This window comes from Ornithodoros turicata, unplaced genomic scaffold (assembly GCF_037126465.1).
Source record: "Ornithodoros turicata isolate Travis unplaced genomic scaffold, ASM3712646v1 Chromosome32, whole genome shotgun sequence".
Classification (NCBI taxonomy): Eukaryota; Metazoa; Arthropoda; class Arachnida; order Ixodida; family Argasidae; genus Ornithodoros; species Ornithodoros turicata.
Genome location: NW_026999357.1, coordinates 1,215,023 through 1,232,812, shown reverse-complemented (window position 1 = coordinate 1,232,812; position 17,790 = coordinate 1,215,023). Strand labels below are relative to the sequence as shown.

General features: G+C 46.0%; 1 long non-coding RNA gene across 1 annotated transcript; it reads right to left on the bottom strand.

The window, feature by feature from the left end:
- Positions 1 to 2,377: 2,377 nt before the first annotated feature.
- Positions 2,378 to 4,396, bottom strand: LOC135373814 (uncharacterized). The gene is made up of 3 exons (XR_010416598.1): positions 4,372 to 4,396; positions 2,626 to 2,688; positions 2,378 to 2,484 (listed from the first exon to the last, which is right to left on the bottom strand). It is a non-coding gene; the product is annotated as an uncharacterized LOC135373814 (long non-coding RNA).
- Positions 4,397 to 17,790: the final 13,394 nt, after the last annotated feature.

The window sequence follows — 17,790 nt, the reverse complement described above, 5'->3', positions numbered from 1 at the left end:
TATGCATCAGCTACTCAGATAAGGTACATCGTTTTGGTACTCCTTATCCACTATGCTCTACATGAGTTGCCTTACTGATACATTGCTCATTGGGTATGCATTTTCAGTGGTAGAAGAAATTCCAGACTCTGCAGGCGTGTGATACACATCTCATCACCATTAGGCATATTTTTGCTTGTTGGGGTGTCAGTCGCCCATGCTATAACGTGTATGTCTCTAAATGTATACCCCCAGGGAAGGTGAAATGGTTTATATATTACTGATGGCCTTGAATGTATATTGCTGTGGTATGTGAACAGTGGCCTACAAATTTATTTCAGGGGGCTGACTTACTAATCTAGCTTGCAAGAAAATTTAAAAAAATATTTTGATAGCGACAGTGACCACGAGTGAGAAGAAGGTAATGCGTCTTGGCTTTTCGATGCGACACAACTCCACAATGGTAGCCGTTTTCAGATGTACGACTATTGGTTTAACGTAAACTGACGCGAAAGTATATGCCCAGGCAGCACACCAACATTGGACCATTAACGGTCCGACATTGGTATGCCAATGTGGCTATATCGGACCTATATTGGCTGTGCAACGCGGTCCGATATTGAGCCAATGAAACTGCCAATGACGGTCCTGCATTGGCCACCAATGAAGTGCCAATAAAAAGTGCATTTTATATTTCGTGCATATTACCGTCAATTCAGTGGCTTATGCATGCAGAATAAGCTCAATAACTTAGAAGGATGTCATCATCTCTGTGGATGTCTGCCATTGCGTGAGATATCCGTCCATGCACAGAAATTCTGAGTCAGTTTGTGAAGGAGTGTGAAAAAAATTTATTCAGTATCCTTCATGCGCCTCTTACGCCCGCCCTCTCGACCGCACGACCCCGCCAGGTATTTGCCAACACGAGCCTGGATCTCTGCGTCGGTGACATCCTGTTTTAGCCCAGACAAGCGTTGTTCGACAGCACCTGGAAAATACATTAATAATGAAAACAAGTCTTCAAGCAACGGCATCAGTTTTCTCACTAGGGATTGTTTAATGAGGAATCTTAGCGTGGACACTATACAGGGTGTTCAAAATTAAGCTTTCACGAGCGCTACGCAAACACAGCGATGACAGGAAACCGGATGATAACTTTACGCTGCTTGAGTAAGAAACAGGTGCTGCTAATTATGTAGCGCCTGTTTCTTACTCAAGGAACAGAAAAATAGCATTAGTTTTCTTTTGTTCGCCTATTTATAAAGTGCTAGTGAAAGCTTAATTTTGAACACCCTGTATATCTGAATAAACACTATTAGGCATCTGCATGGTTATGGTATGTCTAACTGCTTCTAACGCAGAAATTACAAGCAGCAAAGAGTCCTCTAATGCTAACCAAACTTGGGATCAACCTGGATGAACAATACTTACTGATAATAACACTGAACAGAGGAGAGGTCTTGAGTGCGCTTTTCCCTCTCCGTCCTTCAATGCTGAACAGGGCCTGTACCTCGTTCTTCATGGTGCGGTCCAGCTCTTTGAGGTCGCCTCCTCCCAGACGTGCCAACCGGTTGGTCTGTGTAGATGAAATCAAAATAATAAGGGTAAAACATGCGAGAACAAGTGTAAAGAATGAAAGGTTTCTGCAAGTTTACCAAGGCAATTTTTGCTGATGCTTCGCTCAGAACATCCTCAACGTGTGAGAGCTCTTCGCGTGTCGAAATTGGCTGTTCAAGAAGAACTTCCAGCTCCGGCACCACAGGAGTCTGCAGGGGTTCCCCACACCTTGATGTGGTTTCAAGGGCAGCAATTCTGTGGTTGAGCTCTCTCAAGAGCATCCTATTCTCAAGCACCACTTTCAGGCATTTTGTTTCGAAACCTGCGTGAGAACCTGTTCAAGCTGCATGCAATGTCAAACGCTTTATAGACACAAAATAACATACTTGTCATGCCCCTCTCTGTGTCTTGTACGATACTGGCTGCTCTGCCTTTGTTTGCAGCACCTGCTAAAGTGAGGGAAGAAAAGTAGTTTGAACGAAAATTCAATTTCGTTGGAGGCATGGCAAACAACTCACATAGCATACTTGGGCTGCCTGCTTGATGTAGGGAGGAGTTCATTGAAGTCACTGCAAGAGTTTACGGCATATTTCAGCCTGAGAAGATGCCAAGTGGCTATGGTCAAGTTGCTAGAAAAACTACTTACGGACGGTGCCCAGAAGAAGAACAGTCTCTGTTCGAAATATCGGCGGCTTCTGTCCTGAGGCAACCTACTGTGTACTGAGGCCCTTCCTACTTACCGTTCTGTGTATCAGGGTAAAAGTTACTTGCTGTCCATACAAAAGAATATGTTAGTAAAGCATAAACAAAGATGACGATGAGCATAGTAAGTAAAACAAGTGGTGCAAGGAGCAGCTGGTACATATCAGTACAGCACCCAGTCAAGCAGACAAGGCAGCTACAGATGCTCTGGAAGCTGCAACATGTGAGGGATGCAGTCCATGTGAGCTGTGTGTATATTATGAACAAAGGAGACACAGGATGAGAACAGACATACAGAATACAAAGTTGGGCGCATATGGTCAGATATACTCGACACTATTTGAAAAGGCATGGTACTTAACGAACAAGGCGATAAGGTTTACTCACGAGGAGGAGGCTCACGTCGTCTCTTTGGGGTTGGAAGGTGAATATTTTCCGTGTCCTCTTCACCTGAAACAAGTAAGCATAATGTGATTATATAGTCACATGGAATATACCACAGTTGTCTCATGACATAAAGCCACAAATTATTCTTATGAAATATACCAGGCAAGCACAACAGCGAAAATGGCCATGGGCCATCATGAGAGTACGTGGTGACGCGACTGAATACTCCAAGGGAACATGCAAGCAGCACGACAGAAAGGGCCATCATCAGAGTACGTGGTGACGCGACTGAATATTCCAAGGGAACATGCGAGCACCACGACAGAAAGGGCCATCATCAGAGTACGTGGTGACGCGACTGAATATTCCAAGGGAACATGCAAGCAGCACGACAGAAAGGGCCATCATCAGAGTACGTGGTGACGCGACTGAATATTCCAAGGGAACATGCAAGCAGCACGACAGAAAGGGCCATCATCAGAGTACGTGGTGACGCGACTGAATATTCCAAGGGAACATGCAAGCAGCACGACAGAAAGGGCCATCACCAGAGTACGTGGTGACGCGACTGAATATTCCAAGGGAACAGGCAAGCAGCACGACAGAAAGGGCCATCATCAGAGTACGTGGTGACGCGACTGAATACTCCAAGGGAACAGGCAAGCAGCACGACAGAAAGGGCCATCATCAGAGTACGTGGTGACGCGACTGAATATTCCAAGGGAACATGCAAGCAGCACGACAGAAAGGGCCATCATCAGAGTACGTGGTGACGCGACTGAATATTCCAAGGGAACAGGCAAGCAGCACGACAGAAAGGGCCATCATCAGAGTACGTGGTGACGCGACTGAATACTCCAAGGGAACAGGCAAGCAGCACGACAGAAAGGGCCATCATCAGAGTACGTGGTGACGCAACTGAATATTCCAAGGGAACATGCAAGCAGCACGACAGAAAGGGCCATCATCAGAGTACGCGGTGACGCGACTGAATATTCCAAGGGAACAGGCAAGCAGCACGACAGAAAGGGCCATCATCAGAGTACGTGGTGACGCGACTGAATACTCCAAGGGAACATGCAAGCAGCACGACAGAAAGGGCCATCATCAGAGTACGTGGTGACGCGACTGAATATTCCAAGGGAACAGGCAAGCAGCACGACAGAAAGGGACATCATCAGAGTACGTGGTGACGCGACTGAATATTCCAAGGGAACAGGCAAGCAGCACGACAGAAAGGGCCATCATCAGAGTACGTGGTGACGCGACTGAATATTCCAAGGGAACAGGCAAGCAGCACGACAGAAAGGGCCATCATCAGAGTACGTGGTGACGCGACTGAATATTCCAAGGGAACAGGCAAGCAGCACGACAGAAAGGGCCATCATCAGAGTACGTGGTGACGCGACTGAATACTCCAAGGGAACAGGCAAGCAGCACGACAGAAAGGGCCATCATCAGAGTACGTGGTGACGCGACTGAATACTCCAAGGGAACAGGCAAGCAGCACGACAGAAAGGGCCATCATCAGAGTACGTGGTGACGCGACTGAATATTCCAAGGGAACATGCAAGCAGCACGACAGAAAGGGCCATCATCAGAGTACGTGGTGACGCGACTGAATATTCCAAGGGAATATGCAAGGAGCACAATGGAATTTGCAATGATTGCAACAAAAAGGGCATGTTAAGAGTACGCAATCACCACACCAAGCGTTTCAGTAGCATAAATGCAAAACAAACTTACGTGGGTCAGGCAAGGTATAATCCTGTGAAGCAGTGTAGTCTTCTGTACCGACATCCTGATCTGCAAAAAAAAAGAGTTAAGCTTGCCACCTGCTGACTTGTTGATGACAAGAAATGCGACACACGGAAACATTGCCGCAGCTTACCAGAAGCCTCTGACTTTGTGGGCTGTGCGTTTCCAAATCTGATGTCTCCATGGCCATTGTCAGTTTCCTGAGTCCTCGGCGGTATCCGTCTGTAAGGCGAAATGTTTCCAATACACGTACGGGTGCTGTTACACTCGCTACAGTGACAAAAATGGACAGCAAATTGACACAACTTACGGCATTCCGCCATTTTCACTATTGGGCAGAGTGTCCAGCCGGTCCCAGGTTCTTTGCATGCTTTGATGCAGTCTTGGATGCCCACGAAATTTTCCGACGGCCAAAGACAAAATTTGTCACCAGCTAAAACCCAAGTCGCTGGTACAGGTCCCGACAAAAGTTTACGGAACACGCGAGCGGTGTATTTTCTCCTCGGTACGACACCCTAGCGGCAAGAGGAAGCTAGCGAAATCAGGCCAGTTCACTGCCTCAGAGGGGTGGACGACTGTGCTCTTAGCGACACACAGCGGTAGTTTCGGTATGACTACTGTTGTATGTGCCCGCAAAGTGAGTTGGATTTTACTGTTGTGCTCGCCAACAACACGTGATTCACCGATTGTTGAGACAGGGAGCTCGCCGCTATCATCGTGATAACAAGGATGAATCATAGTGGCAACACTTTACGGCTTATTGCTTTTATTGGAAAGCCATGATATGTAGACAAGAGAAAGAAAGGTATCTGGTAAACAGTTGCTTTATTATGGACGACGCGTGACGAGCTGATAAACAATTGACGCTGACATTGATAATTGATTGATTAATAAACAACTGACGTGAGTCACGAGTTGTTGACGAGCACAACAGTTAAGTCCAACTCACTTCGCTGGTACGTACAACAGTAATCATACCGAAACCACCGCTGTGTGTCGCTAAGAGCGCAGTCGTCCACCCCTCTGAGGCAGTGAACTGGCCTGATTTTGCTAGCTTCCGCTTGCCGCTAGGGTGTCGTACCGAGGAGAAAATACACCGCTCGCGTGTTCCGTAAACTTTTGTCGGGACCTGTACAAGTTCGACCTTGTCATCTTCTGCTGGAAATTTCACAACGATGTACTTGTTTCGCATGATTCTGGAAAGAAACGAGGCGGATACGTTTAGCAAGCAGTTGAGAATAGGTGACAGACAGCTCTGGTTGTGCAACTGACACTGCAAGTTCACGGAGCTTACCTTGCGGATACTGGAGGACACGTGAGGCAGTCTAAACGTTACCACAGGTGAAAATGGCACTCTCAACACGACAGGCGTGCTTTTCAAAATGGTGCAGTTGGCTGGACTAGACTCGGCTCGTTCGGTGGTCCGGATTGGATTCGGTTGGATTAGGTACCGCGCTGACACGTTGACTTTTCACTCGCTAACACAAAATATAACGAAGAGACACAAAACAGCTATTCTGTGTACAGATGATATCACGTATAGTACGTAATTTCTTTTAATAACATGAATGATGGTAACAATGCATGAAGCCACATGAATGTCGACTATCCAAGCCGTAGCCGACAAGCCTGCCATTGCTGTTTTGATCGGTTCCTAATGATTTGCCACCGTTTTGAATCCAACTAAATCTGTGAGAATATTCATGTCATTTTGTTAGCGCACGGTATGATATCGAAGTGGAAGCGGTGCCGGACACTGTGGAATGAATACCGGGAAGCCCTGCACGAGATTGCTTCGACATCAGCAGCGAGAACTCAACATGGCCTTTCCCAGTCACAGATGCCCGACCCAGTCGCAGCTACTCCTACTACAAGTTCTTCATCCGAATCCGACTTCGAGGAGCTGTCCTCGGACGAGGAATCAGAAGCCTGCAGCTCCGATGGACGATTTGTTGATGAAATAAATGTCCAAGATGACCTCCTTCAAGCTGAATATCCAGTCTCCCAATGCGATTCTAGTGAAGTGAGTCAGACTCATGAACGACAACAGTTGAATCGTCCACTATTAGTTGCCGAGCTGGCAAGATTAGCTGTGAAGCATAACCTGACACATGCTTGCTTAAACGATATTTCATCTCTTCTGCGTAAGTGGGACTTTGACTTACCAAATGATGCCAGATCAATACTTGGTACACAACGGAAAGCACCTCTGCAGCAGGATGGTACATTTGTGCATTTTGGGTTGAAGAGTGGGATACGACAAGCTCTGGGTTGTGGTCGCGTGCCTTCAAGGCTTGAGTTACATGCAAGCATTGATGGCCTACCACTCTACAAAAGTTCAGGAACAAACTTCTGGCCCATATCGTGTCGGATAATTAACGTTGAGAGGAGTGAACCATTCCTTGTAAGTGTTTACTGCGGAAAAGGAAAACCTCCGTGCTTGGACAACTACCTCAAGGCATTCATTGAGGAAGTAAAGGACCTGACATCAAATGGATTGCAACACAAAGGGCAAAATGTGGCTGTCACACTGAAGGCTGTCATTTGTGACGCACCAGCACGAAGCTTTGTGAAGGTCACAAAGGGTCACAACGCTCACTATTGATGTGAAAGGTGCACGCAGCGTGGGGTGTACATTCATCATAGGATGACTTTCCCTGACATTGACCATTCAAGAAGGACGGACTTCTCATTTCGTGCTCAAGAAAATTCAGAATATCACAAAGGAGTGTCGCCGTTCCTGGAACTTCAACTTGACATGGTGTTTGGTTTCCCCATCGAGTACATGCATTTGTTATGCCTCGGTGTAATGCGTCGATTCCTTCACGCGTGGGTTAATGGTCCACGACCTTATTGTGTGACACAATCACAGAAGACTGAGCTCAGCTTTAGGCTCATATCTAGTGCCAAATATTTTCCAAAAGCGTTCCAACGAAAGCCTCGTGGTGTTGAAGAACTAGAAAGGTGGAAAGCCACAGAATACAGAATTTTTTTATGTACGTTGGACCTGTTGTCCTCAAGGGTACCTTGAAGGATGAGCTGTACGCTCACTTCCTGTATCTCTTCGTGGCTGCAAGAATCCTTGCTTCACCTGGAATGTGTCGTACTCAGCACGATTATGCCAGACAACTGCTTGAGTACTTCTCGCAAGAGTGTGTACATCTATACGGTGCACAAAGTGTGGTGTACAATGTCCACTCCATCATTCATCTTGCAGACGAGTGCAAAGTGCAGGACATCTCGATAGCTTCAGTGCTTCCTACTTGGGCAAGATTAAAAAACTTCTGCGAAGCACAAATAACCCATTGTCCCAACTTAGCCGCCGTGGTTCGGAGTGCAGCCAGGTTGATCTGTTGAAGACGCCAAGAGCAGAATTCAATGTTGAGGTGAATTCTACGTACATTCTTAGTGGAGGAGCACTGGTGTATGTGGAAGCGGTAAATGGAAATGAGGTGTGTTGTGCCTCCCTGCCTCAGAAGCGTGCCTTTTTTACCAAGCCCCTGCAATCTACGACTTTGAATGTGTTTCGAACCGACAAGGCTTGTACTCGGAACAGATGGTGTCATGTGACTATTTTCAATAATGCAAAACAATGCCTTAAACTGGACTACAAGTCAGGCCACGTGATAGTGCCACTTATGCATTTGTAGTGTCAAGTGCATGTCAATTGTCTTGTTGCCTATTTACTGTGGAACACTTCAAGCACTCATACCTTGTACTCTTTTTAATATTTTCGACTCCGCTGTATAGATATCGTGTTGCACTTCTCATGCTTGCTTTCGCAGTTGTAATGTTTCCAGCAATGCTACTTATTTTTGTCAATCTTTATGCATGCACATTGTGGTGACAGTGAGTCTCTACTAAACGGCTTTGTTATGACATTGCATACGTGGCATCATCTTGTATTGTGGCCTGACATAACATTGTACGTCGCACAAAACTGACCAGGGTGCTTCACAAACAGCGATAAATGGAAACCGGAGCATATCTTTGTGCTACTTGCATTACAGCAAGTGTTAGAGGAAAACCAGCACCTCTTTATAACACAAGTACCACATAGATAGCCTCCAGTTTTTATTTATCACTCTCTTTGTCAAGCGCACGGGTCAGCTTTCTGCGACCCATCCCATGTAGTGCTGTGAATGAATAAAGATACATGTTTAATTGTGGGCTGCACCCAATTTCGCTGTCCCCATGGCCTATTTTTTTCTTGTTATAATTGAATTCATTATAGCTGCAGTATTATTAGTAGTACACATGCTTAAAAAACATTTATTTGCCTCAATGAGTTAACAACACTTTCCCAGACGTAGTCCTCTCACGTTAGACTTTAGCCGAGCTCACCGGTGAAGAACCAATGAAAAATACATCGGCTGTTCACCGGATGCATTGGCATGCCTCTATGACGGCTGGCCATTGTAGTGCCGGTGTACCACCAATCATAAATAAACATGACAAAAGCATTAAAATTTGCCTTGTACACATATTTTAGCACTTCTACACTCATTTAAAGACAGCTAAATGGCAAGTATATATCTATATTTGATTTCAGTAGTGCCAAGCAGGTGCCAATAATGCCGTTGAAAGGCCAGTAATTGGCTCGTGAATGGTTTCCTTGGGCCTTCATTGGCCCGGTGAAACCGCTCTGAGGCCAACATTGGACCGATATTGCGTGCTGCCTGGGATGAAAGTACACGACAGTTCACGTGAAAGTTTAACGTTAAAGTATACGCTTGCTATATCCATCCCAAGAGGTGCACGGGTGTCGCGCGAACTTTGCGCGCCCCCGAAACCGTTGCGCTTGCTCGGCACCAGATATTGGAATACCAGTGTCTTCCTCTTTCCAGCGATATGCACAATCTGAGCTGGCTCTTGCTCGTGTTGCGGCAAATAGTTTGTACGTGTAAAATGTATGCAGTCTTTTTAAGTATTTCACAATGAACTAATATCTCGAGTCCACTTATTATTACTTAAGTCGATTGATCTCGAGAATCTCTGAACAATGACATCCGAATCACAACGCTACCAAAACTAGGTCGCGAGGTACACTGTACAGAAAGTTCCATGTTTCACGAGCGCCTGTTTCAATTATTCAATGTTGCATTCCCTCCCTGCAGCGCTCGCGCGGCCGGGACGCGATCTCAAGGTCGTGTGAACGAGCTGACTGTATATGTGATTGAACGACATCGCTCTTCGATTTTACTAGTGACAGAGTTATTAAAGCGAGTCGTTATTCTTATGGCCCAAATTTTTATCCTGGTGCACGTACCTTCTGGTCTGCTTTTACAGACAGATATTTTGGCACAGTGGCAAAGCAGAGGTGTCAACCAGAGTGAAAAAGCTTGTGTCCATTACGCCACACGTAAAGAAAAATGTGAGTTTCTTGGAAAAGCCTTTCAGGTAACACTGCGGCTTGTTGTAATAGTAATGCGCTGCCGTAGGGCGTATTGCAAGGGAAGCACTAGCATAGGCTGGGTAACAGATACTGATATGATACACCGCTGCTTCACCAATTGTGGAGTCCCCTGTCAGCTGTGAATGTACCTCGCGGGTGAGGATGCCTAAATTTGATTATCTCATACAGATAACACACTGTCATCAGTCACTCACCATTCTGATTAAGATGCTACTGTATTGACGTCTGTGTGACTAAATCTCTGTTTAACTGAGCTGGTACCGTCTCTACAAAAACTAAATGTAGTCAACACGCTGCGCATGTAAAGGTATACAAAACACTGAAAGCATAAACATAACGGAGAAGTCCCTACTATACCTCTGCTAGCATAGGATGTTTTCCATTCGTTATCTATACCAGCGGCATGGCCGAGTGGGCTAAGGTGTTCGCTCGTTGGTGGTAACCAAGGTCGTCCTGAAGACTGGGAGGTGCTGGGTTCGAATCCTACCGCCGGCTGTGCTGTCAGAGGTTTTTCTTGGGTTTAAAAAAAAATGTTATAAAACGGGTGTAGATGTTACTTTAGCTACCACGAACCCCAGTCCACAGGTGTCATCCATACCGTGCCGAGGGAATGGGTAGACGCCTTGAACAGTGGCGGATGGGGTTTGGCCAAGCCATGGCTGATGGGTTATCATAACTCTGGCACATTCTCACGTGTGTGAATGTGAAGTGCGGGCAACCAACGAGAGGATTCATTTATTTAAACCTGAAATAGTGAAACTTGTTATCCTTCGATCAGAAACAATAGACGTGTCAGGGTCGGCTATCCCAACAACAATGGATCTTTTTCACCGAAATACCTGATACTGAACAATGATGACAAGAAAACATCTCTTGGTTGGATGTTTCGATTCATTCTCCAGAAGGCGATGTCACCACTAGGGACACCGTTCCGTCTTTAGATAATCCCACTTTTCCAGATAAGCTGAAGGTAGGCTACCTCTCTACCGATGTACGTCTCCATGTGCCAAACTCCCTGAGGTGTTTCAAGTACAATAGCCACCGGTCTGGTACTTGTAGAGGATCTACATGCTGTGCTCGATGCACCAAGCAGGATCATGATTCCAAAGAGTGTGGAGAGGACGAGATCACTGCGTCAACTGCGCAGGTGATCACTGATCACCCTTGAGAAAGAGATGATGTCAACAAATTTACACAGATGCTAAGCTATAAACAAGTGAGGTAAAGGGTGTTTTCGTTCCAGTTACGGAAATGCATCCGCAGTTAAAGAGAAACTCAGAATGATCTCTTGCTCAAGACAGACAGACAGCATAACAGGAACCACAGAACACTCACCTCTTCCTCAAACACCATCTTCTTCTGCTGAAGTGCCTGTAGTTCCAGAGGCCCCTTCAGTGGCGTCCTCCTCACAGACGCCACCTTCGTCATGACAATCCGTGGACGTGACTGCCATGGGGTGCGATGAAATGCGAGCTCTCAATGCTCATTCACAAGCACGAGCATCCAGTGAAAAAGAAAGCTCAAGGGTAATCTATCAGGAAGTGACTCACCCCCTAGTTGCTCTAGCTCCGTGGAAAAGACGAACGCTTTTACACGCCGAAACTGGAATCTGACCGAGGTTCGGATCGCTGTGCCGGCTGTGCGTTCTCGTTGGGCGCTTTCCTTCGACGCTTTAAGTCAAGGATTGGCACATTTCCGTGTGCGGTCAGCCATGGACGCTGCCCTAGAACATGGCTTTCACCACCGCAACAGACAGATCGCTTGGCAATACTACGCTACCGATCAACCAGGAAGCTCCTGCATTTATCTTCTCGCGGATGTGTCCGTTGATATGACAGGACACACCTTTTGGATCAATAGCACGCTGGCTTTGGTACAGTACTTGACGTAATTTCCAGAGAAGTGAAGTTATTAATGTATTTTGTATGTATGTTATATGTTATATATGTTAATGTATGTATTTGATGTATAATGTATCCTAAATTTTGTGCATGGGCGTGTATTGGGCTCTGGAGGGGGTGCGATGTCACAGCTCCCATGTATTTTTATGCTCTTTGAAGATATATTGGGTAACCTCACCAAGTTTGAGCAAGGGGGGTGGCTTCGAGACTTTTGTGGGTTGTTAGGGTGTTGTGGGTATCTGTGCGAATCTGTGTTTACGCCCTCTAGGCTATAAACGCAAAGCCATTTGGAGCTCCCCTCTTTCAAAAGCCGACACATCTCAGTAAACGATATCTGCGAGGAACAGAATAATTTCCGTAAATGAAAATTACTGTTTAACCAGAGTTAACTTCTGGACCTTCACACTTGACTCACAACAGAACACTTCTTTCTATTAGCTCCGCTAGTCGCGGAAATAAAAATCTATTTCATAGCAAGCACATAATTTCGTGAAGGACTCGTGTATTTTCTAGCACGGTTTCCTGGAACCCGATACAGTTCCCTTAAGGCACTGGTTATAGAAAATGACACACCGTTCTAAAATGATGACACGTTATTCTGAAATCCCTCGACTGAGAGCATACAGACACCATCTTTAGGAACACCTGCCTCCCTCACTAGCACGTGTACCTTCCGCCAGCGCCATGCGATCTGCGAAAAGGCAGTCGAGTCCAAGGCTGAAATGCGGGTGTCACTTCTCGCGCGTATCTTTTTGGTAGCGTTCATACAATGTACTAAAACTGACCATTTAGCAGATCAGAAGGACTTTGTGATACTCATTCCGAAACTATGATGAGCAAAGCGCCTTATTCCTGTGTAGTGGCGGGTATCACGTTGTTGTTCTTGACCACGACAGCTTCCAGCTTGCTTTCACATAGAGCGCGTCCAATGTCCGAAGGTCCGTGGTGTGTTTGGAATCTGCGTTTGGAAGCGTTGGAATCTGTGCTATTTTTTGAATTATCCTAACCTAACGTAAGCTTGGCTCCCACCAGAAATCACGAAAATCAATACACATCTATGCGGAACGCACTGTTATCAATTTCTCGTGCAGTAGTAGCATACACTGTGCTGCACGCAGTACACCTGGACGAATAACACACCTGCCAAAGATGACATCAGCGCTGCTCTCACAGCTTTCTTATGAAATACCTGTGTCGAATAAAAGGGAAAACTTGTATATATTTACATCAACAGTTTCTCAACACAATTGTGTTTTCTTATTTGTTGCGTTACAGTTCCAACAGCCCAGAAATCTAGTCTGGAGACCCCTAAATAAATGTCGATTGTAGTACAAAAAATATTATCGAACACTGTAAACCTTGAACCCCTCACAACCCCCTGTTCAGAGGGTTCAATTTTCAGAGGGTAAAAATTTACGTTAGTTTATGCTATTGACATCTGTATTTATCATATAACTCTGTTTAACTGCGATTGTGTCTCTCTATAAAAGTCATGTGGTAGAAGACGTCCTATAACTCAAAATTCATAAAATACTGAAACTATACACATCACATACAAAGAAGTCCGTACTATACCCTCAGCTAGAATAGGGGCCTTTCCATCTATGATCTGTGCCTTACCCATGGTATAAAAGGGGCATAGACTGTGTAATAAGATATACCAGGGGGGACCCAAAAGAAACCGGAATTGTCCTCGGGAGGGCGGATTCCTTGTAATACAGGCTTTCACCATTAGCTGAGGGTTTTACAAACTGTTTTGCATCAGTGCACCAGATGGTGTTGTTGTGTAACTCTGCGTTCGGCTGCAGTGAATTCTATTTTTAGACCCCTTCAACGCGTTTACCTATTTCGTGATGGCTGATTTGTACGAACAACGTGCGGCAGTGAAATTTTGTTTCCTGTTGGGCAAAAACGCATCAGAAACGGCAGTTATGCTACAGACTGCCTACAAGGAGGCTGCTTTGAGCAAACCACAAGTGTACGAATGGGTTTCTCGATTTCAACGAGGCGAAATGTCGATTGATAATCAACCTCGTTCCGGAAGGCCTTCGACCAGCCACACCGAAGAAAATGTCGACAGAATTCGTCAAGCCGTCTCGAGACCGCCGTCGGACCATTGATGAGCTTGTGGAGTTGATAGGGGTGTCGTGAAGCTCATGTCAGCGAATTTTATCCAACGATTTGCATATGAAACGAGTTGCAGCGAAATTTCTGCCCCGACTGCTCACGCCCGAACAAAGAGAGAATCGCATGGCTGCGTGCCGTGAATGAAGGACCAGTTGGAGACGAACCCCGACTTCCTTTCTAAAATCATAATCGGAGTCGAATCTTGGTGCTACGGTTACTACCCCGAAACGAAACAGCAGTCTAGTCAATGGAAAACAGCCAGTTCCCCACGACACAAGAAAGCACGACAAGTGAAGTCGCACGTCAAGACAATGGTGATCTGTTTCTTTGATGTGATGGGGCTTCTGCACTCGGAATTTGTTCCGCCGGGTCAAACGGTCAACCAAAGCTTTTATTTGGAAGTTTTAAGAAGGTTGCGCCATGATCTGCGGAAGAAACGTCCCGAGTTGTGGCAGATTGGTGACTGGTTCTTCCACCATGACAACGCACCTGCCCACACCGCGCTGAGTGTTCAGCAGTGAATGGCATGATCCCTGTATCCCACCCTGCCTACTCACCTGATCTCGCCCCCTGTGACTTTTTTTCTATTCCCCCGGATGAAGAAAGCCCTCAAAGACAAACGTTTCACCAATGTCGAAGAAGTGAAACAGAAAACGGCACAATCACTAAAAAGCATCAACGCCAACGAGCTCCTAAACTGTTTTGAGCAGTGGAAAAAACGTCTGGACAAGTGCATTGCGTCAAAGGGAGATTACCTTGAAGGTGTTTGAAGTTAGAGCATGTAACAATAAAAACATAATTTTTTAGAAAACAATTCCGGTCTCTTTTGGGTCGCCCCTTGTACATGTTACTTTATCCCTTGTCAGCAGGGTATTAGTGTTCGCCAATTCTTGCTGAGTGGCGCCACTGCGGACCCTATCCCCTTAGTCCCAAGGTCTTATCCGTACTCTGCCGAGAGGACGTGAGGCAAAGGGTAGAGGCCTTGAACGGTGGCGGTGGTTTTTTTTTTTCTTTTTTGATGGGGTGATGGGGGTTTTGGTTGGTCAGTCTGTTTCTTTCAATAGGACCATCACGCGATGGCCTGTATGTCTGGCAGAGCTTGGCATTTTGGGTCTTGAAACTCATGATCACAATCTTCTGACACGGCGTGAGTTCAGGCTCAGCTAAGAAATCACATGAAGGTCGTCATCACGTATTGGTGAGCTCGATCATGGCACATATTAGCGCACTCACCAGATAACATCGCACCTGTAAACAGAGCAGGCGTGATGTTATCTGGTTAGTGCACTAATATGCGGCGTCTGGCACGGCATGTCGACCTTCAAGTGAGTTTGGTATTGCGGCGCTAACGGTTAGATTAAAATACTATGTCACTGTGGTTCGTTCACGAAGCATACTAGAGGGCACCAGAAGCATTCTGGTGTCACAGCTGGCCACTCTGATGTGGACATCAAACAGCATGCCAGTAAGTGTGCACATCAGGGGAACCTCACATCACCAGAATCGCCTGGTGTCGGACAAGACAGTTTTGATGTGCACATTACAAACACCATAAAGCGTCTAGGAACACCACAAATACCAGAATAATTCTGTTTTTGTTCATAACTCTGCCAGCTTCTCACATGTGGGACTACGAGGTGTGAGTGACCAACCGGAAGACTCATTAGGTAAACCTGAAATGGGTAAAACTTCTTATGCTTTGATCAGACACAATAAATGTGCCGGAACCAGCTATCCCGACAACTATGAATACCAACCTCTTTCACAGGAATACCTGATACTGTACAGTGGTCACACACCTCTGGGAGGATGTCGTCGTTCTTTCTCCAGAATGCAGAAATTAAGAAACATCGTTCAAGGGCATATTGATCAAATGTGCATCAGGGGGTGTGCAGCGACCACATCCTCGAAACCAAAGAACTAATCAGTAGAAACATCCCTGCCTCCCGGCATCGTTTGTGTGGTAACAGCTGTTCCACAAATCATCGAGGAAATTTTGGAGAACCTAAAAGATAAAATATGCAAAAGTAATGACTGTCACCAATAGAGACCCCGTTCTCAATTTCAATAGCCACACTTTTCCAGATAAAGTGAAGGTAGACTATATCTGTACCGATCTACGCCCTTACGTGCCAAACTCCCTCGGGTGTTCCAATTCCTATAGCTTCGGCCACTCATCCGATGCTTGTAGGGATCTGCATGCTGTGTATATGCACGAAGCAGGGCCATGATTTCAAAGAGTGTGGACCCGAGCAGCACGCCAATATTGCTCTAATATTGGACCGATATGGGCTGCCAAGATTTTCAATATGGGGAGTGCAACCAGACCCCATATTGTACCAATATGGGGTGTGGTGTGGCAACGCCAAAGGGGAGTCCGTGTAATAATAAAGCATTATCCGTTTAAATATTGAGCACTGATATTTCTTCTCTCTCCTTTTTGCTTTTTCATTTCTGCAGATCTCATTGAACCACGTTGCATACAATTATAAAACAACACAGCATCGCCCCAGAAAGCTTGCGCACATTACATTTAGAAAAAAGTAAACATCTCGTCCTAAAAATGAAGAGCAGGATGGACTAGTGCTAGGCAGGCAGTCCCACTGAACTGCCAATAATGCCAAACATCCCTCAGGAGCTTTCATTGGAATCGCGATAGTCCATGAGCCAAGAATTTCCAACCAGCTCCGAGAGTACGAAGGAGCGAAACACTTTCGTGACGGTGACAGTGACGGTCATACGCCTCAGCAACTCACACAGCGTGCAGTAACTTGAAAGCACCTAACTTTACAGAAGATCCATCCCTTTCTGTCAAACATTGTGTTTTTTACTTGGCCTAGCCACAATTCCATTACCATTAGAGCCTGTGACATTTTAGCCCGTATGAAACGTCCGATCCGACTGTCGCGCATTAGTTGTATGACGCGTGATTTAGCTGAAACGGCCACGCTTACTCTCAGTCGGTTCGACCAATTGGCATTGGCATGCGAAGCAAGATGTCGCCTGCTTCCAGAAAATGGAAAGTTGAGTTGTCAAGTTCTAGTGAATGGTACAATGGGATTGCCCCGTATGTTGATTATTTTCAAGAATGTCTATGATCTGCGGGAAGTTGTTGGATGTGACGACGTATTGAATTGGGCATTTCATACACTTCAACGTCCAATCTTGTCGTGCTGCTTGGGCGTTTGTGCAACGCGGGAAGGTACCATTTTTGCATTTTCAGCCAATACGTGGTTTACACGGCCAATATGGGGCCAATATTGCCAGGATTTTCCCAATAGTGGCTCAAACTGGGCAATATAGGCCCCATATTGCCCAGTTTGAGCTCATATGCGGAAAACCTTGACGAAACTGGTCCCATATTGGACCCGTATAGCCGATGACCAACCAATATGGGCCCAATATTGTGTGCTGCTTGGGGAGGGCCAGATAACTGCGTCAACTGCGAAGGTGATCACTCTTCGTACTTTAAGTCTTGTCCAAAACGGAAGTTCGAGAAAGAGGTGACGCACGTCTAGACTAAGCGATCCAGAAGCGAAGAAAAGCTGTCTTCGTCCCAGCTCCAGAAATCCTTTGCAGCCCTACTTCCTAGAAACCCAGAATTCCCTTGCTCAACACAGACAAACAGGATAATGCAAATCACTAAACACTCACCTCTTCCTCAAACGCCAGCTTCTGCTGCAGAAGTGCCTGCTGTCGCAGAAGCCTCTTCGGTGGTGTCATTCTCACAGGCACCACCTGCTGACGTTACCTCGATGGAGTGTGATGGCAGGCGAGCTCGTAAAGCTGAATCACAAGCACGAGCGCCTAGTCAAAAGACAGCCCATGGGTAATCTATCGGCGAGTGGGTCGTTCTCTGATATACCGCCTGGAAACTCGAAACTGCTCAAAAAACAGAAAGCTTCAGAAGCAGCAAATAACAACCCCCAAAAAGAAATATTCTCTCTGAACAGCACACTCTTC